Genomic DNA, 21,368 nt, shown 5'->3' with positions numbered 1-21,368 from the left:
TCCGTATCTTATCTAACTCTTTTTTTTAATGTTTCTTTACAGGGCTTCCCCGGGCCGTGCCGTTTCCGTGCAGAGTCGTGCATGGACTGCTTTCCCCGGTATTTATGATGCTGTTTGCGGGTCTTAGGTAAGGCATCTGGTCTGTTTCTTATCTAACTCTTTTTTTTAATGTTTCTTTACAGGGCTTCCCCGGGCCGTGCCGTTCCCGTGCAGCGTCGTGCATGGAGCGCTTTCCCCGGTATGTATGATGCTGTTTGTGGGTCTTAGGTAAGGCATCTGGTCTGTTTCTTATCTAACTCTTTTTTTAAATGTTTCTTTACAGGGTTTCCCCGGGCCGTGCTGTTCCCGTGCAGCGTCGTGCATGGACTGCTTCCCCCGGTATGTATGATGCTGTTGCGGGTCTTAGGTAAGGCATCTGGTCTGTTTCTTATCTAACTCTTTTTTTTAATGTTTCTTTACAGGGCTTCCCCTGGCCGTGCCATTCCCGTGCAGCGTCGTGCATGGAGTGCTTTCCCCAGTATGTATGATGCTGTTTGCGGGTCTTAGGTAAGGCATCTGGTCTGTTTCTTATTTAACTCTTTTTTTTTTTGTTTCTTTACAGGGCTTCCCCTGGCTGTGCCGTTCCCGTGTAGCATCGTGCATGGAGCGCTTCCCTGGTATGTATGATGCTGTTTGCGGGTCTTAGGTAAGGCATCTGGTCTGTTTCTTATCTAACTCTTTTTTTTAATGTTTCTTTACAGGGCTTCCCCTGGCCGTGCCATTCCCGTGCAGCGTCGTGCATGGAGTGCTTTCCCCGGTATGTATGATGCTGTTTGCGGGTCTTAGGTAAGGCATCTGGTCTGTTTCTTATCTAACTCTTTTTTTTAATGTTTCTTTACAGGGCTTCCCCGGGCCGTGCCGTTCCCGTGCAGCGTCGTGCATGGAGCGCTTCCCTGGTATGTATGATGCTGTTTGCGGGTCTTAGGTAAGGCATCTGGTCTGTTTCTTATCTAACTCTTTCTTTTCTTTTTATGTTTCTTTACAGGGCTTCCCCTGGCCGTGCCGTTCCTGTGCAGCGTCGTGCATGGAGTGCTTTCCCCGGTATGTATGATGCTGTTTGCGGGTCTTAGGTAAGGCATCTGGTCTGTTTCTTATCTAACTCTTTTTTTTGTGTTTCTTTACAGGGCTTCCCCGGGCCATGCCGTTCCCGTGCACCGTCGTGCATGGAGTGCTTTCCCCGGTATGTATGATGCTGTTTGCGGGTCTTAGGTAAGGCATCTGGTCTGTTTCTTATCTAACTCTTTATTTTCATGTTTCTTTACAGGGCTTCCCCGGGCCGTGCCGTTCCCGTGCAGCGTCGTGCATGGAGCGCTTTCCCCGGTATGTATGATGCTGTTTGCGGGTCTTAGGTAAGGCATCTGGTCTGTTTCTTATCTAACTCTTGTTTTTTTATGTTTCTTTACAGGGAATCCCCGGGCTGTGCCGTTCCCGTGCAGCGTCGTGCATGGACTGCTTTCCCCGGTATGTATGATGCTGTTTGCGGGTCTTAGGTAAGGCATCTCGTCTGTTTCTTATCTAACTCTTTTTTTTAATGTTTCTTTACAGGGCTTCCCCGGGCCGTGCCGTTCCCGTGCAGCGTCGTGCATGGACTGCTTTCCCCGGTATGTATGATGCTGTTTGCGGGTCTTAGGTAAGGCATCTGGTCTGTTTCTTATCTAACTCTTTTTTTTAATGTTTCTTTATAGGGCTTCCACGGGCCGTGCCGTTCCCGTGCAGCGTCGTGCATGGAGTGCTTTCCCCGGTATGTATGATGCTGTTTGCGGGTCTTAGGTAAGGCATCTGGTCTGTTTCTTATCTAACTCTTTTTTTTCTGCTTCTTTACAGGCTTCCCTGGGCCGTGCCGTTCCCGTGCAGCGTCGTGCATGGAGCGCTTTCCCCGGTATGTATGATGCTGTTTGCGGGTCTTAGGTAAGGCATCTGGTCTGTTTCTTATCTAACTCTTTTTTTTTTGTTTCTTTACAGGGCTTCCCCTGGCTGTGCCGTTCCCGTGCAGCGTCGTGCATGGAGCGCTTCCCTGGTATGTATGATGCTGTTTGCGGGTCTTAGGTAAGGCATCTGGTCTGTTTCTTATCTAACTCTTTTTTTTTGTGTTTCTTTACAGGGCTTCCCCGGGCCGTGCCGTTCCCGTGCAGCGTCGTGCATGGAGCGTTTTCCACGGTATGTATGATGCTGTTTGCGGGTCTTAGGTAAGGCATCTGATCTGTTTCTTATCTAACTCTTTATTTTTATGTTTCTTTACAGGGCTTCCCCAGGCCGTGCCGTTCCCGTGCAGCGTCGTGCATGGAGCGCTTTCCCCGGTATGTATGATGCTGTTTGCGGGTTTTAGGTAAGGCATCTGGTCTGTTTCTTATCTAACTCTTTTTGTTTCTGTTTCTTTACAGGGTTTTCCCGGGTCGTGCTGTTTCAGTGCAGCGTCGTGCATGGACTGCTTCCCCCGGTATGTATGATGCTGTTGCGGGTCTTAGGTAAGGCATCTGGTCTGTTTCTTATCTAACTCTTTTTTTAATGTTTCTTTACAGGGCTTCCCCTGGCCGTGCAATTCCCGTGCAGCGTCGTGCATGGCGTGCTTTCCCCGGTATGTATGATACTGTTTGCGGGTCTTTGGTAAGGCATCTGGTCTGTTTCTTATCTAACTCTTTTTTTTAATGTTTCTTTACAGGGCTTCCCCGGGCCGTGCCGTTCCCGTGCAGCGTCGTGCATGGAGCGCTTCCCTGATATGTATGATGCTGTTTGCGGGTCTTAGGTAAGGCGTCTGGTCTGTTTCTTATCTAACTCTTTCTTTTTATGTTTCTTTCTAGGGCTTCCCCTGGCCGTGCCGTTCCTGTGCAGCGTCGTGCATGGAGTGCTTTCCCCGGTATGTATGATGCTGATTGCGGGTCTTAGGTAAGGCATCTGGTCTGTTTCTTATCTAACTCTTTTTTTTGTGTTTCTTTACAGGGCTTCCCCGGGCCATGCCGTTCCCGTGCAGCGTCATGCATGGAGCGCTTTCCCCGGTATGTATGATGCTGTTTGTGGGTCTTAGGTAAGGCATCTGATCTGTTTCTTATCTAACTCTTTATTTTTATGTTTCTTTACAGTGCTTCCCCGGGCCGTGCCGTTCCCGTGCAGCGTCTTGCATGGAGAGCTTTCCCCGGTATGTATGATGCTGTTTGCGGGTCTTAGGTAAGGCATCTGGTCTGTATCTTATCTAACTCTTTTTTTTAATGTTTCTTTACAGGGCTTCCCCGGGCCGTGCCGTTCCCGTGCAGCGTCGTGCATGGAGCGCTTCTCTGGTATGTATGATGCTGTTTGCGGGTCTTAGGTAAGGCATCTGGTCTGTTTCTTATCTAACTCTTTCTTTTTATGTTTCTTTACAGGGCTTCCCCTGGCCGTGCCGTTCCTGTGCAGCGTTGTGCATGGAGTGCTTTCCCCGGGATGTATGATGCTGTTTGCGGGTCTTAGGTAAGGCATCTGGTCTGTTTCTTATCTAACTCTTTATTTTTATGTTTCTTTACAGGGCTTCCCCGGGCCGTGCCGTTCCCGTGCAGCGTCGTGCATGGAGCGCTTTCCCTGGTATGTATGATGCTGTTTGCGGGAATTAGGTAAGGCATCTGGTCTGTTTCTTATCTAACTCTTTTTGTTTCTGTTTCTTTACCGGGATTCCCCGGGCCGTGCCGTTCCTGTGCAGCGTCGTGCATGGAGCGCTTTCCCCGGTATGTATGATGCTGTTTGCGGGTCTTAGGTAAGGCATCTGGTCTGTATCTTATCTAACTCTTTTTTTTATGTTTCTTTACAGGGCTTCCCTGTGCCGTGCCGTTTCCGTGCAGAGTCATGCATGGACTGCTTTCCCCGGTATGTATGATGCTGTTTGCGGGTCTCAGGTAAGGCATCTGGTCTGTTTCTTATTTAACTCTTTTTTTTTTGTTTCTTTACAGGGCTTCCCCTGGCTGTGCCGTTCCCGTGTAGCGTCGTGCATGGAGCGCTTCCCTGGTATGTATGATGCTGTTTGCGGGTCTTAGGTAAGGCATCTGGTCTGTTTCCTATCTAACTCTTTTTTTTAATGTTTCTTTACAGGGCTTCCCCTGGCCGTGCCATTCCCGTGCAGCGTCGTGCATGGAGTGCTTTCCCCGGTATGTATGATGCTGTTTGCGAGTCTTAGGTAAGGCATCTGGTCTGTTTCTTATCTAACTCTTTTTTTTAATGTTTCTTTACAGGGCTTCCCCGGGCCGTGCCGTTCCCGTGCAGCGTCGTGCATGGAGCGCTTCCCTGATATGTATGATGCTGTTTGCGGGTCTTAGGTAAGGCGTCTGGTCTGTTTCTTATCTAACTCTTTCTTTTTATGTTTCTTTCTAGGGCTTCCCCTGGCCGTGCCGTTCCTGTGCAGCGTCGTGCATGGAGTGCTTTCCCCGGTATGTATGATGCTGATTGCGGGTCTTAGGTAAGGCATCTGGTCTGTTTCTTATCTAACTCTTTTTTTTGTGTTTCTTTACAGGGCTTCCCCGGGCCATGCCGTTCCCGTGCAGCGTCATGCATGGAGCGCTTTCCCCGGTATGTATGATGCTGTTTGTGGGTCTTAGGTAAGGCATCTGATCTGTTTCTTATCTAACTCTTTATTTTTATGTTTCTTTACAGTGCTTCCCCGGGCCGTGCCGTTCCCGTGCAGCGTCTTGCATGGAGAGCTTTCCCCGGTATGTATGATGCTGTTTGCGGGTCTTAGGTAAGGCATCTGGTCTGTATCTTATCTAACTCTTTTTTTTAATGTTTCTTTACAGGGCTTCCCCGGGCCGTGCCGTTCCCGTGCAGCGTCGTGCATGGAGCGCTTCTCTGGTATGTATGATGCTGTTTGCGGGTCTTAGGTAAGGCATCTGGTCTGTTTCTTATCTAACTCTTTCTTTTTATGTTTCTTTACAGGGCTTCCCCTGGCCGTGCCGTTCCTGTGCAGCGTTGTGCATGGAGTGCTTTCCCCGGGATGTATGATGCTGTTTGCGGGTCTTAGGTAAGGCATCTGGTCTGTTTCTTATCTAACTCTTTATTTTTATGTTTCTTTACAGGGCTTCCCCGGGCCGTGCCGTTCCCGTGCAGCGTCGTGCATGGAGCGCTTTCCCTGGTATGTATGATGCTGTTTGCGGGAATTAGGTAAGGCATCTGGTCTGTTTCTTATCTAACTCTTTTTGTTTCTGTTTCTTTACCGGGATTCCCCGGGCCGTGCCGTTCCTGTGCAGCGTCGTGCATGGAGCGCTTTCCCCGGTATGTATGATGCTGTTTGCGGGTCTTAGGTAAGGCATCTGGTCTGTATCTTATCTAACTCTTTTTTTTATGTTTCTTTACAGGGCTTCCCTGTGCCGTGCCGTTTCCGTGCAGAGTCATGCATGGACTGCTTTCCCCGGTATGTATGATGCTGTTTGCGGGTCTCAGGTAAGGCATCTGGTCTGTTTCTTATTTAACTCTTTTTTTTTTGTTTCTTTACAGGGCTTCCCCTGGCTGTGCCGTTCCCGTGTAGCGTCGTGCATGGAGCGCTTCCCTGGTATGTATGATGCTGTTTGCGGGTCTTAGGTAAGGCATCTGGTCTGTTTCCTATCTAACTCTTTTTTTTAATGTTTCTTTACAGGGCTTCCCCTGGCCGTGCCATTCCCGTGCAGCGTCGTGCATGGAGTGCTTTCCCCGGTATGTATGATGCTGTTTGCGAGTCTTAGGTAAGGCATCTGGTCTGTTTCTTATCTAACTCTTTTTTTTAATGTTTCTTTACAGGGCTTCCCCGGGCCGTGCCGTTCCCGTGCAGCGTCGTGCATGGAGCGCTTCCCAGGTATGTATGATGCTGTTTGCGGGTCTTAGGTAAGGCATCTGGTCTGTTACTTATCTAACTCTTTCTTTTCTTTTTATGTTTCTTTACAAGGCTTCCCCTGGCCGTGCCGTTCCTGTGCAGCGTCGTGTATGGAGTGCTTTCCCCGGTATGTATGATGCTGTTTGCGGGTCTTAGGTAAGGCATCTGGTCTGTTTCTTATCTAACTCTTTTTTTTGTGTTTCTTTACAGGGCTTCCCCGGGCCATGCCGTTCCCGTGCACCGTCGTGCATGGAGTGCTTTCCCCGGTATGTATGATGCTGTTTGCGGGTCTTAGGTAAGGCATCTGGTCTGTTTCTTATCTAACTCTTTATTTTCATGTTTCTTTACAGGGCTTCCCCGGGCCGTGCCGTTCCCGTGCAGCGTCGTGCATGGAGCGCTTTCCCCGGTATGTATGATGCTGTTTGAAGGGTCTTAGGTAAGGCATCTGGTCTGTTTCTTATCTAACTCTTGTTTTTTTATGTTTCTTTACAGGGAATCCCCGGGCTGTGCCGTTCCCGTGCAGCGTCGTGCATGGACTGCTTTCCCCGGTATGTATGATGCTGTTTGCGGGTCTTAGGTAAGGCATCTGGTCTGTTTCTTATCTAACTCTTTTTTTTTTGTTTCTTTACAGGGCTTCCCCTGGCTGTGCCGTTCCCGTGCAGCGTCGTGCATGGAGCGCTTCCCTGGTATGTATGATGCTGTTTGCGGGTCTTAGGTAAGGCATCTGGTCTGTTTCTTATCTAACTCTTTTTTTTTGTGTTTCTTTACAGGGCTTCCCCGGGCCGTGCCGTTCCCGTGCAGCGTCGTGCATGGAGCGTTTTCCACGGTATGTATGATGCTGTTTGCGGGTCTTAGGTAAGGCATCTGATCTGTTTCTTATCTAACTCTTTATTTTTATGTTTCTTTACAGGGCTTCCCCAGGCCGTGCCGTTCCCGTGCAGCGTCGTGCATGGAGCGCTTTCCCCGGTATGTATGATGCTGTTTGCGGGTTTTAGGTAAGGCATCTGGTCTGTTTCTTATCTAACTCTTTTTGTTTCTGTTTCTTTACAGGGTTTTCCCGGGTCGTGCTGTTTCAGTGCAGCGTCGTGCATGGACTGCTTCCCCCGGTATGTATGATGCTGTTGCGGGTCTTAGGTAAGGCATCTGGTCTGTTTCTTATCTAACTCTTTTTTTAATGTTTCTTTACAGGGCTTCCCCTGGCCGTGCAATTCCCGTGCAGCGTCGTGCATGGCGTGCTTTCCCCGGTATGTATGATACTGTTTGCGGGTCTTTGGTAAGGCATCTGGTCTGTTTCTTATCTAACTCTTTTTTTTAATGTTTCTTTACAGGGCTTCCCCGGGCCGTGCCGTTCCCGTGCAGCGTCGTGCATGGAGCGCTTCCCTGATATGTATGATGCTGTTTGCGGGTCTTAGGTAAGGCGTCTGGTCTGTTTCTTATCTAACTCTTTCTTTTTATGTTTCTTTCTAGGGCTTCCCCTGGCCGTGCCGTTCCTGTGCAGCGTCGTGCATGGAGTGCTTTCCCCGGTATGTATGATGCTGATTGCGGGTCTTAGGTAAGGCATCTGGTCTGTTTCTTATCTAACTCTTTTTTTTGTGTTTCTTTACAGGGCTTCCCCGGGCCATGCCGTTCCCGTGCAGCGTCATGCATGGAGCGCTTTCCCCGGTATGTATGATGCTGTTTGTGGGTCTTAGGTAAGGCATCTGATCTGTTTCTTATCTAACTCTTTATTTTTATGTTTCTTTACAGTGCTTCCCCGGGCCGTGCCGTTCCCGTGCAGCGTCTTGCATGGAGAGCTTTCCCCGGTATGTATGATGCTGTTTGCGGGTCTTAGGTAAGGCATCTGGTCTGTATCTTATCTAACTCTTTTTTTTAATGTTTCTTTACAGGGCTTCCCCGGGCCGTGCCGTTCCCGTGCAGCGTCGTGCATGGAGCGCTTCTCTGGTATGTATGATGCTGTTTGCGGGTCTTAGGTAAGGCATCTGGTCTGTTTCTTATCTAACTCTTTCTTTTTATGTTTCTTTACAGGGCTTCCCCTGGCCGTGCCGTTCCTGTGCAGCGTTGTGCATGGAGTGCTTTCCCCGGGATGTATGATGCTGTTTGCGGGTCTTAGGTAAGGCATCTGGTCTGTTTCTTATCTAACTCTTTATTTTTATGTTTCTTTACAGGGCTTCCCCGGGCCGTGCCGTTCCCGTGCAGCGTCGTGCATGGAGCGCTTTCCCTGGTATGTATGATGCTGTTTGCGGGAATTAGGTAAGGCATCTGGTCTGTTTCTTATCTAACTCTTTTTGTTTCTGTTTCTTTACCGGGATTCCCCGGGCCGTGCCGTTCCTGTGCAGCGTCGTGCATGGAGCGCTTTCCCCGGTATGTATGATGCTGTTTGCGGGTCTTAGGTAAGGCATCTGGTCTGTATCTTATCTAACTCTTTTTTTTATGTTTCTTTACAGGGCTTCCCTGTGCCGTGCCGTTTCCGTGCAGAGTCATGCATGGACTGCTTTCCCCGGTATGTATGATGCTGTTTGCGGGTCTCAGGTAAGGCATCTGGTCTGTTTCTTATTTAACTCTTTTTTTTTTGTTTCTTTACAGGGCTTCCCCTGGCTGTGCCGTTCCCGTGTAGCGTCGTGCATGGAGCGCTTCCCTGGTATGTATGATGCTGTTTGCGGGTCTTAGGTAAGGCATCTGGTCTGTTTCCTATCTAACTCTTTTTTTTAATGTTTCTTTACAGGGCTTCCCCTGGCCGTGCCATTCCCGTGCAGCGTCGTGCATGGAGTGCTTTCCCCGGTATGTATGATGCTGTTTGCGAGTCTTAGGTAAGGCATCTGGTCTGTTTCTTATCTAACTCTTTTTTTTAATGTTTCTTTACAGGGCTTCCCCGGGCCGTGCCGTTCCCGTGCAGCGTCGTGCATGGAGCGCTTCCCTGATATGTATGATGCTGTTTGCGGGTCTTAGGTAAGGCGTCTGGTCTGTTTCTTATCTAACTCTTTCTTTTTATGTTTCTTTCTAGGGCTTCCCCTGGCCGTGCCGTTCCTGTGCAGCGTCGTGCATGGAGTGCTTTCCCCGGTATGTATGATGCTGATTGCGGGTCTTAGGTAAGGCATCTGGTCTGTTTCTTATCTAACTCTTTTTTTTGTGTTTCTTTACAGGGCTTCCCCGGGCCATGCCGTTCCCGTGCAGCGTCATGCATGGAGCGCTTTCCCCGGTATGTATGATGCTGTTTGTGGGTCTTAGGTAAGGCATCTGATCTGTTTCTTATCTAACTCTTTATTTTTATGTTTCTTTACAGTGCTTCCCCGGGCCGTGCCGTTCCCGTGCAGCGTCTTGCATGGAGAGCTTTCCCCGGTATGTATGATGCTGTTTGCGGGTCTTAGGTAAGGCATCTGGTCTGTATCTTATCTAACTCTTTTTTTTAATGTTTCTTTACAGGGCTTCCCCGGGCCGTGCCGTTCCCGTGCAGCGTCGTGCATGGAGCGCTTCTCTGGTATGTATGATGCTGTTTGCGGGTCTTAGGTAAGGCATCTGGTCTGTTTCTTATCTAACTCTTTCTTTTTATGTTTCTTTACAGGGCTTCCCCTGGCCGTGCCGTTCCTGTGCAGCGTTGTGCATGGAGTGCTTTCCCCGGGATGTATGATGCTGTTTGCGGGTCTTAGGTAAGGCATCTGGTCTGTTTCTTATCTAACTCTTTATTTTTATGTTTCTTTACAGGGCTTCCCCGGGCCGTGCCGTTCCCGTGCAGCGTCGTGCATGGAGCGCTTTCCCTGGTATGTATGATGCTGTTTGCGGGAATTAGGTAAGGCATCTGGTCTGTTTCTTATCTAACTCTTTTTGTTTCTGTTTCTTTACCGGGATTCCCCGGGCCGTGCCGTTCCTGTGCAGCGTCGTGCATGGAGCGCTTTCCCCGGTATGTATGATGCTGTTTGCGGGTCTTAGGTAAGGCATCTGGTCTGTATCTTATCTAACTCTTTTTTTTATGTTTCTTTACAGGGCTTCCCTGTGCCGTGCCGTTTCCGTGCAGAGTCATGCATGGACTGCTTTCCCCGGTATGTATGATGCTGTTTGCGGGTCTCAGGTAAGGCATCTGGTCTGTTTCTTATTTAACTCTTTTTTTTTTGTTTCTTTACAGGGCTTCCCCTGGCTGTGCCGTTCCCGTGTAGCGTCGTGCATGGAGCGCTTCCCTGGTATGTATGATGCTGTTTGCGGGTCTTAGGTAAGGCATCTGGTCTGTTTCCTATCTAACTCTTTTTTTTAATGTTTCTTTACAGGGCTTCCCCTGGCCGTGCCATTCCCGTGCAGCGTCGTGCATGGAGTGCTTTCCCCGGTATGTATGATGCTGTTTGCGAGTCTTAGGTAAGGCATCTGGTCTGTTTCTTATCTAACTCTTTTTTTTAATGTTTCTTTACAGGGCTTCCCCGGGCCGTGCCGTTCCCGTGCAGCGTCGTGCATGGAGCGCTTCCCAGGTATGTATGATGCTGTTTGCGGGTCTTAGGTAAGGCATCTGGTCTGTTACTTATCTAACTCTTTCTTTTCTTTTTATGTTTCTTTACAAGGCTTCCCCTGGCCGTGCCGTTCCTGTGCAGCGTCGTGTATGGAGTGCTTTCCCCGGTATGTATGATGCTGTTTGCGGGTCTTAGGTAAGGCATCTGGTCTGTTTCTTATCTAACTCTTTTTTTTGTGTTTCTTTACAGGGCTTCCCCGGGCCATGCCGTTCCCGTGCACCGTCGTGCATGGAGTGCTTTCCCCGGTATGTATGATGCTGTTTGCGGGTCTTAGGTAAGGCATCTGGTCTGTTTCTTATCTAACTCTTTATTTTCATGTTTCTTTACAGGGCTTCCCCGGGCCGTGCCGTTCCCGTGCAGCGTCGTGCATGGAGCGCTTTCCCCGGTATGTATGATGCTGTTTGAAGGGTCTTAGGTAAGGCATCTGGTCTGTTTCTTATCTAACTCTTGTTTTTTTATGTTTCTTTACAGGGAATCCCCGGGCTGTGCCGTTCCCGTGCAGCGTCGTGCATGGACTGCTTTCCCAGGTATGTATGATGCTGTTTGCGGGTCTTAGGTAAGGCATCTGGTCTGTTTCTTATCTAACTCTTTTTTTTAATGTTTCTTTACAGGGCTTCCCCGGGCCGTGCCGTTCCCGTGCAGCGTCGTGCATGGACTGCTTTCCCCGGTATGTATGATGCTGTTTGCGGGTCTTAGGTAAGGCATCTGGTCTGTATCTTATCTAACTCTTTTTTTTTATGTTTCTTTACAGGGCTTCCCCGGGCCGTGCCGTTCCCGTGCAGCGTCGTGCATGGAGCGCTTCCCTGGTATGTATGATGCTGTTTGCGGGTCTTAGGTAAGGCATCTGGTCTGTTTCTTATCTAACTCTTTCTTTTTATGTTTCTTTACAGGGCTTCCCCTGGCCGTGCCGTTCCTGTGCAGCGTTGTGCATGGAGTGCTTTCCCCGGTATATATGATGCTGTTTGCGGGTCTTAGGTAAGGCATCTGGTCTGTTTCTTATCTAACTCTTTTTTTTGTGTTTCTTTACAGGGCTTCCCCGGGCCATGCCGTTCCCGTGCAGCGTCATGCATGGAGCGCTTTCCCCGGTATGTATGATGCTGTTTGCGGGTCTTAGGTAAGGCATCTGATCTGTTTCTTATCTAACTCTTTATTTTTATGTTTCTTTACAGGGCTTCCCCGGGCCGTGCCGTTCCCGTGCAGCGTCGTGCATGGAGCGCTTTCCCCGGTATGTATGATGCTGTTTGCGGGTATTAGGTAAGGCATCTGGTCTGTTTCTTATCTAACTCTTTTTGTTTCTGTTTCTTTACAGGGATTCCCCGGGCCGTGCCGTTCCCGTGCAGCGTCGTGCATGGAGCGCTTTCCCCGGTATGTATGATGCTGTTTGCGGGTCTTAGGTAAGGCATCTGGTCTGTATCTTATCTAACTCTTTTTTTTTATGTTTCTTTACAGGGCTTCCCCGTGCCGTGCCGTTTCCGTGCAGAGTCATGCATGGACTGCTTTCCCCGGTATGTATGATGCTGTTTGCGGGTCTCAGGTAAGGCATCTGGTCTGTTTCTTATCTAACTCTTTTTTTAAATGTTTCTTTACAGGGTTTCCCCGGGCCGTGCTGTTCCTGTGCAGCGTCGTGCATGGACTGCTTCCCCCGGTATGTATGATGCTGTTGCGGGTCTTAGGTAAGGCATCTGGTCTGTTTCTTATCTAACTCTTTTTTTTAATGTTTCTTTACAGGGCTTCCCCTGGCCGTGCCATTCCCGTGCAGCGTCGTGCATGGAGTGCTTTCCCCGGTATGTATGATGCTGTTTGCGGGTCTTAGGTAAGGCATCTGGTCTGTATCTTATCTAACTCTTTTTTTTTATGTTTCTTTACAGGGCTTCCCCTGGCTGTGCCATTCCCGTGTAGCGTCGTGCATGGAGCGCTTCCCTGGTATGTATGATGCTGTTTGCGGGTCTTAGGTAAGGCATCTGGTCTGTTTCTTATCTAACTCTTTTTTTAAATGTTTCTTTACAGGGTTTCCCCGGGCCGTGCTGTTCCTGTGCAGCGTCGTGCATGGACTGCTTCCCCCGGTATGTATGATGCTGTTGCGGGTCTTAGGTAAGGCATCTGGTCTGTTTCTTATCTAACTCTTTTTTTTAATGTTTCTTTACAGGGCTTCCCCTGGCCGTGCCATTCCCGTGCAGCGTCGTGCATGGAGTGCTTTCCCCGGTATGTATGATGCTGTTTGCGGGTCTTAGGTAAGGCATCTGGTCTGTTTCTTATTTAACTCTGTTTTTTTTTTGTTTCTTTACAGGGCTTCCCCTGGCTGTGCCGTTCCCGTGTAGCGTCGTGCATGGAGCGCTTCCCTGGTATGTATGATGCTGTTTGCGGGTTTTAGGTAAGGCATCTGGTCTGTTTCTTATCTAACTCTTTTTTTTTAAGTTTCTTTACAGGGCTTCCCCTGGCCGTGCCGTTCCTGTGCAGCGTCGTGCATGGAGTGCTTTCCCCGGTATGTATGATGCTGTTTGCGGGTCTTAGGTAAGGCATCTGGTCTGTTTCTTTTCTAACTCTTTTTTTTGTGTTTCTTTACAGGGCTTCCCCAGGCCGTGCCGTTCCCGTGCAGCATCGTGCATGGAGCGCTTTCCCCGGTATGTATGATGCTGTTTGCGGGTCTTAGGTAAGGCATCTGGTCTGTTTCTTATCTAACTCTTTTTTTTTATGTTTCTTTACAGGGCTTCCCCTGGCCGTGCCGTTCCTGTGCATCGTTGTGCATGGAGCGCTTTACCCGGTATGTATGATGCTGTTTGCGGGTCTTAGGTAAGGCATCTGGTCTGTATCTTATCTAACTCTTTTTTTTAATGTTTCTTTACAGGGCTTCCCCGGGCCGTGCCGTTTCCGTGCAGAGTCGTGCATGGACTGCTTTCCCCGGTATTTATGATGCTGTTTTCGGGTCTTAGGTAAGGCATCTAATCTGTTTCTTATCTAACTCTTTTTTTTTATGTTTCTTTACAGGGCTTCCCCGGGCCGTGCCGTTCCCGTGCAGCGTCATGCATGGAGCGCTTTCCCCGGTATGTATGATGCTGTTTGCGGGTCTTAGGTAAGGCATCTGGTCTGTTTCTTATTTAACTCTTTTTTTATTGTTTCTTTACAGGGCTTCCCCTGGCTGTGCCGTTCCCGTGTAGCGTCGTGCATGGAGCGCTTCCCTGGTATGTATGATGCTGTTTGCGGGTCTTAGGTAAGGCATCTGGTCTGTTACTTATCTAACTCTTTTTTTTAATGTTTCTTTACAGGGCTTCCCCTGGCCGTGCCATTCCCGTGCAGCGTCGTGCATGGAGTGCTTTCCCCGGTATGTATGATGCTGTTTGCGGGTCTTAGGTAAGGCATCTGGTCTGTTTCTTATCTAACTCTTTTTTTTAATGTTTCTTTACAGGGCTTCCCCGGGCCGTGCCGTTCCCGTGCAGCGTCGTGCATGGAGCGCTTCCCTGGTATGTATGATGCTGTTTGCGGGTCTTAGGTAAGGCATCTGGTCTGTTACTTATCTAGCTCTTTCTTTTCTTTTTATGTTTCTTTACAAGGCTTCCCCTGGCCGTGCCGTTCCTGCGCAGCGTCGTGTATGGAGTGCTTTCCCCGGTATGTATGATGCTGTTTGCGGGTCTTAGGTAAGGCATCTGGTCTGTTTCTTATCTAACTCTTTTTTTTGTATTTCTTTACAGGGCTTCCCCGGGCCATGCCGTTCCCGTGCACCATCGTGCATGGAGTGCTTTCCCCGGTATGTATGATGCTGTTTGCGGGTCTTAGGTAAGGCATCTGATCTGTTTCTTATCTAACTCTTTATTTTTATGTTTCTTTACAGGGCTTCCCCAGGCCGTGCCGTTCCCGTGCAGCGTCGTGCATGGAGCGCTTTCCCCGGTATGTATGATGCTGTTTGCGGGTTTTAGGTAAGGCATCTGGTCTGTTTCTTATCTAACTCTTTTTGTTTCTGTTACTTTACAGGGCTTCCCCGGGCCGTGCCGTTCCCGTGCAGCGTTGTGCATGGAACGCTTTCCCGGTATGTATGATGCTGTTTGCGGGTCTTAGGTAAGGCATCTGGTCTGTTTCTTATCTAACTCTTTTTTTTAATGTTTCTTTACAGGGCTTCCCCGGGCCGTGCCGTTCCCGTGCAGCGTCGTGCATGGAGTGCTTTCCCCGGTATGTATGATGCTGTTTGCGGGTTTTAGGTAAGGCATCTGGTCTGTTTCTTATCTAACTCTTTTTTTAAATGTTTCTTTACAGGGTTTTCCCGGGTCGTGCTGTTCCCCTGCAGCGTCGTGCATGGACTGCTTCCCCCGGTATGTATGATGCTGTTGCGGGTCTTAGGTAAGGCATCTGGTCTGTTTCTTATCTAACTCTTTTTTTTTATGTTTCTTTACAGGGCTTCCCCTGGCCGTGCCATTCCCGTGCAGCGTCGTGCATGGCATGCTTTCCCCGGTATGTATGATACTGTATGTGGGTCTTAGGTAAGGCATCTGGTCTGTTTCTTATCTAACTCTTTTTTTTGTGTTTCTTTACAGGGCTTCCCCGGGCCATGCCGTTCCCGTGCAGCGTCATGCATGGAGCGCTTTCCCCGGTATGTATGATGCTGTTTGCGGGTCTTAGGTAAGGCATCTGATCTGTTTCTTATCTAACTCTTTATTTTTATGTTTCTTTACAGGGCTTCCCCGGGCCGTGCCGTTCCCGTGCAGCGTCGTCCATGGAGCGCTTTCCCCGGTATGTATGATGCTGTTTGCGGGTTTTAGGTAAGGCGTCTGGTCTGTTTCTTATCTAACTCTTTTTGTTTCTGTTTCTTTACAAGGCTTTCCCGGGCCGTGCCGTTCCCGTGCAGCGTCGTGCATGGAGCGCTTCCCTGATATGTATGATGCTGTTTGCGGGTCTTAGGTAAGGCATCTGGTCTGTTTCTTATCTAACTCTTTCTTTTTATGTTTCTTTACAGGGCTTCCCCTGGCCGTGCCGTTCCTGTGCAGCGTCGTGCATGGAGTGCTTTCCCCGGTATGTATGATGCTGATTGCGGGTCTTAGGTAAGGCATCTGGTCTGTTTCTTATCTAACTCTTTTTTTTGTGTTTCTTTACAGGGCTTCCCCGGGCCATGCCGTTCCCGTGCAGCGTCATGCATGGAGCGCTTTCCCCGGTATGTATGATGCTGTTTGCGGGTCTTAGGTAAGGCATCTGATCTGTTTCTTATCTAACTCTTTATTTTTATGTTTCTTTACAGTGCTTCCCCGGGCCGTGCCGTTCCCGTGCAGCGTCTTGCATGGAGAGCTTTCCCCGGTATGTATGATGCTGTTTGCGGGTCTTAGGTAAGGCATCTGGTCTGTATCTTATCTAACTCTTTTTTTTAATGTTTCTTTACAGGGCTTCCCCGGGCCGTGCCGTTCCCGTGCAGCGTCGTGCATGGAGCGCTTCCCTGGTATGTATGATGCTGTTTGCGGGTCTTAGGTAAGGCATCTGGTCTGTTTCTTATCTAACTCTTTCTTTTTATGTTTCTTTACAGGGCTTCCCCTGGCCGTGCCGTTCCTGTGCAGCGTTGTGCATGGAGTGCTTTCCCCGGGATGTATGATGCTGTTTGCGGGTCTTAGGTAAGGCATCTGGTCTGTTTCTTATCTAACTCTTTATTTTTATGTTTCTTTACAGGGCTTCCCCGGGCCGTGCCGTTCCCGTGCAGCGTCGTGCATGGAGCGCTTTCCCCGGTATGTATGATGCTGTTTGCGGGAATTAGGTAAGGCATCTGGTCTGTTTCTTATCTAACTCTTTTTGTTTCTGTTTCTTTACCGGGATTCCCCGGGCCGTGCCGTTCCTGTGCAGCGTCGTGCATGGAGCGCTTTCCCCGGTATGTATGATGCTGTTTGCGGGTCTTAGGTAAGGCATCTGGTCTGTATCTTATCTAACTCTTTTTTTTATGTTTCTTTACAGGGCTTCCCTGTGCCGTGCCGTTTCCGTGCAGAGTCATGCATGGACTGCTTTCCCCGGTATGTATGATGCTGTTTGCGGGTCTCAGGTAAGGCATCTGGTCTGTTTCTTATTTAACTCTTTTTTTTTTGTTTCTTTACAGGGCTTCCCCTGGCTGTGCCGTTCCCGTGTAGCGTCGTGCATGGAGCGCTTCCCTGGTATGTATGATGCTGTTTGCGGGTCTTAGGTAAGGCATCTGGTCTGTTTCCTATCTAACTCTTTTTTTTAATGTTTCTTTACAGGGCTTCCCCTTGCCGTGCCATTCCCGTGCAGCGTCGTGCATGGAGTGCTTTCCCCGGTATGTATGATGCTGTTTGCGGGTCTTAGGTAAGGCATCTGGTCTGTTTCTTATCTAACTCTTTTTTTAATGTTTCTTTACAGGGCTTCCCCGGGCCGTGCCGTTCCCGTGCAGCGTCGTGCATGGAGCGCTTCCCAGGTATGTATGATGCTGTTTGCGAGTCTTAGGTAAGGCATCTGGTCTGTTACTTATCTAACTCTTTCTTTTCTTTTTATGTTTCTTTACAAGGCTTCCCCTGGCCGTGCCGTTCCTGTGCAGCGTCGTGTATGGAGTGCTTTCCCCGGTATGTATGATGCTGTTTGCGGGTCTTAGGTAAGGCATCTGGTCTGTTTCTTATCTAACTCTTTTTTTTGTGTTTCTTTACAGGGCTTCCCCGGGCCATGCCGTTCCCGTGCACCGTCGTGCATGGAGTGCTTTCCCCGGTATGTATGATGCTGTTTGCGGGTCTTAGGTAAGGCATCTGGTCTGTTTCTTATCTAACTCTTTATTTTCATGTTTCTTTACAGGGCTTCCCCGGGCCGTGCCGTTCCCGTGCAGCGTCGTGCATGGAGCGCTTTCCCCGGTATGTATGATGCTGTTTGAAGGGTCTTAGGTAAGGCATCTGGTCTGTTTCTTATCTAACTCTTGTTTTTTTATGTTTCTTTACAGGGAATCCCCGGGCTGTGCCGTTCCCGTGCAGCGTCGTGCATGGAGTGCTTTCCCCGGTATGTATGATGCTGTTTGCGGGTCTTAGGTAAGGCATCTGGTCTGTTTCTTATCTAACTCTTTTTTTTAATGTTTCTTTACAGGGCTTCCCCGGGCCGTGCCGTTCCCGTGCAGCGTGGTGCATGGAGCGCTTCCCTGGTATGTATGATGCTGTTTGCGGGTCTTAGGTAAGGCATCTGGTCTGTTTCTTATCTAACTCTTTCTTTTCTTTTTATGTTTCTTTACAGGGCTTCCCCTGGCCGTGCCGTTCCTGTGCAGCGTCGTGCATGGAGTGCTTTCCCCGGTATGTATGATGCTGTTTGCGGGTCTTAGGTAAGGCATCTGGTCTGTTTCTTATCTAACTCTTTTTTTTTATGTTTCTTTACAGGGCTTCCCCTGGCCGTGCCGTTCCTGTGCATCGTTGTGCATGGAGCGCTTTACCCGGTATGTATGATGCTGTTTGCCGGTCTTAGGTAAGGCATCTGGTCTGTATCTTATCTAACTCTTTTTTTTAATGTTTCTTTACAGGGCTTCCCCGGGCCGTGCCGTTTCCGTGCAGAGTCGTGCATGGACTGCTTTCCCCGGTATTTATGATGCTGTTTTCGGGTCTTAGGTAAGGCATCTAATCTGTTTCTTATCTAACTCTTTTTTTTTATGTTTCTTTACAGGGCTTCCCCGGGCCGTGCCGTTCCCGTGCAGCGTCATGCATGGAGCGCTTTCCCCGGTATGTATGATGCTGTTTGCGGGTCTTAGGTAAGGCATCTGGTCTGTTTCTTATTTAACTCTTTTTTTATTGTTTCTTTACAGGGCTTCCCCTGGCTGTGCCGTTCCCGTGTAGCGTCGTGCATGGAGCGCTTCCCTGGTATGTATGATGCTGTTTGCGGGTCTTAGGTAAGGCATCTGGTCTGTTACTTATCTAACTCTTTTTTTTTATGTTTCTTTACAGGGCTTCCCCTGGCCGTGCCATTCCCGTGCAGCGTCGTGCATGGAGTGCTTTCCCCGGTATGTATGATGCTGTTTGCGGGTCTTAGGTAAGGCATCTGGTCTGTTTCTTATCTAACTCTTTTTTTTAATGTTTCTTTACAGGGCTTCCCCGGGCCGTGCCGTTCCCGTGCAGCGTCGTGCATGGAGCGCTTCCCTGGTATGTATGATGCTGTTTGCGGGTCTTAGGTAAGGCATCTGGTCTGTTACTTATCTAGCTCTTTCTTTTCTTTTTATGTTTCTTTACAAGGCTTCCCCTGGCCGTGCCGTTCCTGTGCAGCGTCGTGTATGGAGTGCTTTCCCCGGTATGTATGATGCTGTTTGCGGGTCTTAGGTAAGGCATCTGGTCTGTTTCTTATCTAACTCTTTTTTTTGTGTTTCTTTACAGGGCTTCCCCGGGCCATGCCGTTCCCGTGCACCATCGTGCATGGAGTGCTTTCCCCGGTATGTATGATGCTGTTTGCGGGTCTTAGGTAAGGCATCTGATCTGTTTCTTATCTAACTCTTTATTTTTATGTTTCTTTACAGGGCTTCCCCAGGCCGTGCCGTTCCCGTGCAGCGTCGTGCATGGAGCGCTTTCCCCGGTATGTATGATGCTGTTTGCGGGTTTTAGGTAAGGCATCTGGTCTGTTTCTTATCTAACTCTTTTTGTTTCTGTTACTTTACAGGGCTTCCCCGGGCCGTGCCGTTCCCGTGCAGCGTTGTGCATGGAACGCTTTCCCGGTATGTATGATGCTGTTTGCGGGTCTTAGGTAAGGCATCTGGTCTGTTTCTTATCTAACTCTTTTTTTTAATGTTTCTTTACAGGGCTTCCCCGGGCCGTGCCGTTCCCGTGCAGCGTCGTGCATGGAGTGCTTTCCCCGGTATGTATGATGCTGTTTGCGGGTCTTAGGTAAGGCATCTGGTCTGTTTCTTATCTAACTCTTTTTTTAAATGTTTCTTTACAGGGTTTTCCCGGGTCGTGCTGTTCCCCTGCAGCGTCGTGCATGGACTGCTTCCCCCGGTATGTATGATGCTGTTGCGGGTCTTAGGTAAGGCATCTGGTCTGTTTCTTATCTAACTCTTTTTTTTTATGTTTCTTTACAGGGCTTCCCCTGGCCGTGCCATTCCCGTGCAGCGTCGTGCATGGCATGCTTTCCCCGGTATGTATGATACTGTATGCGGGTCTTAGGTAAGGCATCTGGTCTGTTTCTTATCTAACTCTTTTTTTTGTGTTTCTTTACAGGGCTTCCCCGGGCCATGCCGTTCCCGTGCAGCGTCATGCATGGAGCGCTTTCCCCGGTATGTATGATGCTGTTTGCGGGTCTTAGGTAAGGCATCTGATCTGTTTCTTATCTAACTCTTTATTTTTATGTTTCTTTACAGGGCTTCCCCGGGCCGTGCCGTTCCCGTGCAGCGTCGTCCATGGAGCGCTTTCCCCGGTATGTATGATGCTGTTTGCGGGTTTTAGGTAAGGCATCTGGTCTGTTTCTTATCTAACTCTTTTTGTTTCTGTTTCTTTACAAGGCTTCCCCGGGCCGTGCCGTTCCCATGCAGCGCCGTGCATGGAGCACTTTCCCCGGTATGTATGATGCTGTTTGCGGGTCTTAGGTAAGGCATCTGGTCTGTATCTTATCTAACTCTTTTTTTAATGTTTCTTTACAGGGCTTCCCCGGGCCGTGCCGTTTCCGTGCAGAGTCGTGCATGGACTGCTTTCCCCGGTATGTATGATGCTGTTTGCGGGTCTTAGGTAAGGCATCTGGTCTGTTTCTTATCTAACTCTTTTTTTTATGTTTCTTTACAGGGCTTCCCCGGGCCGTGCCGTTCCCGTGCAGCGTCGTGCATGGAGTGCTTTCCCCGGTATGTATGATGCTGTTTGCAGGTCTTAGGTAAGGCATCTGGTCTGTTTCTTATCTAACTCTTTTTTTAAATGTTTCTTTACAGGGCTTCCCCTTGCCTTGCCATTCCCGTGCAGCGTCGTGCATGGAGTGCTTTCCCCGGTATGTATGATGCTGTTTGCGGGTCTTAGGTAAGGCATCTGGTCTGTTTCTTATTTAACTCTGTTTTTTTTTGTTTCTTTACAGGGCTTCCCCTGGCTGTGCCGTTCCCGTGTAGCGTCGTGCATGGAGCGCTTCCCTGGTATGTATGATGCTGTTTGCGGGTCTTAGGTAAGGCATCTGGTCTGTTTCTTATCTAACTCTTTTTTTTAATGTTTCTTTACAGGGCTTCCCCTGGCCGTGCCATTCCTGTGCAGCGTCGTGCATGGAGTGCTTTCCCCGGTATGTATGATGCTGTTTGCGGGTCTTAGGTAAGGCATCTGGTCTGTTTCTTATCTAACTCTTTTTTTTGTGTTTCTTTACAGGGCTTCCCCAGGCCGTGCCGTTCCCGTGCAGCATCATGCATGGAGCGCTTTCCCCGGTATGTATGATGCTGTTTGCGGGTCTTAGGTAAGGCATCTGGTCTGTTTCTTATCTAACTCTTTTTTTTTATGTTTCTTTACAGGGCTTCCCCGGGCCGTGCCGTTCCCGTGCAGCGTCGTGCATGGAGCGCTTCCCTGGTATGTATGATGCTGTTTGCGGGTCTTAGGTAAGGCATCTGGTCTGTTTCTTATCTAACTCTTTCTTTTTATGTTTCTTTACAGGGCTTCCCCTGGCCGTGCCGTTCCTGTGCAGCGTCGTGCATGGAGTGCTTTCCCCGGTATGTATGATGCTGTTTGCGGGTCTTAGGTAAGGCATCTGGTCTGTTTCTTATCTAACTCTTTTTTTTGTGTTTCTTTACAGGGCTTCCCCGGGCCATGCCGTTCCCGTGCAGCGTCATGCATGGAGCGCTTTCCCCGGTATGTATGATGCTGTTTGCGGGTCTTAGGTAAGGCATCTGATCTGTTTCTTATCTAACTCTTTATTTTTATGTTTCTTTACAGGGCTTCCCCGGGCCGTGCCGTTCCCGTGCAGCGTCGTGCATGGAGCGCTTTCCCCGGTATGTATGATGCTGTTTGCGGGTTTTAGGTAAGGCATCTGGTCTGTTTCTTATCTAACTCTTTTTGTTTCTGTTTCTTTACAGGGCTTCCCCGGGCCGTGCCGTTCCCGTGCAGCGTCGTCCATGGAGCGCTTTCCCCGGTATGTATGATGCTGTTTGCGGGTCT

This window comes from Triturus cristatus, chromosome 1_1 (assembly GCF_964204655.1).
Source record: "Triturus cristatus chromosome 1_1, aTriCri1.1, whole genome shotgun sequence".
Lineage (NCBI taxonomy): Eukaryota > Metazoa > Chordata > Amphibia > Caudata > Salamandridae > Triturus > Triturus cristatus.
Note: the sequence above shows the minus strand (reverse complement) of the source record.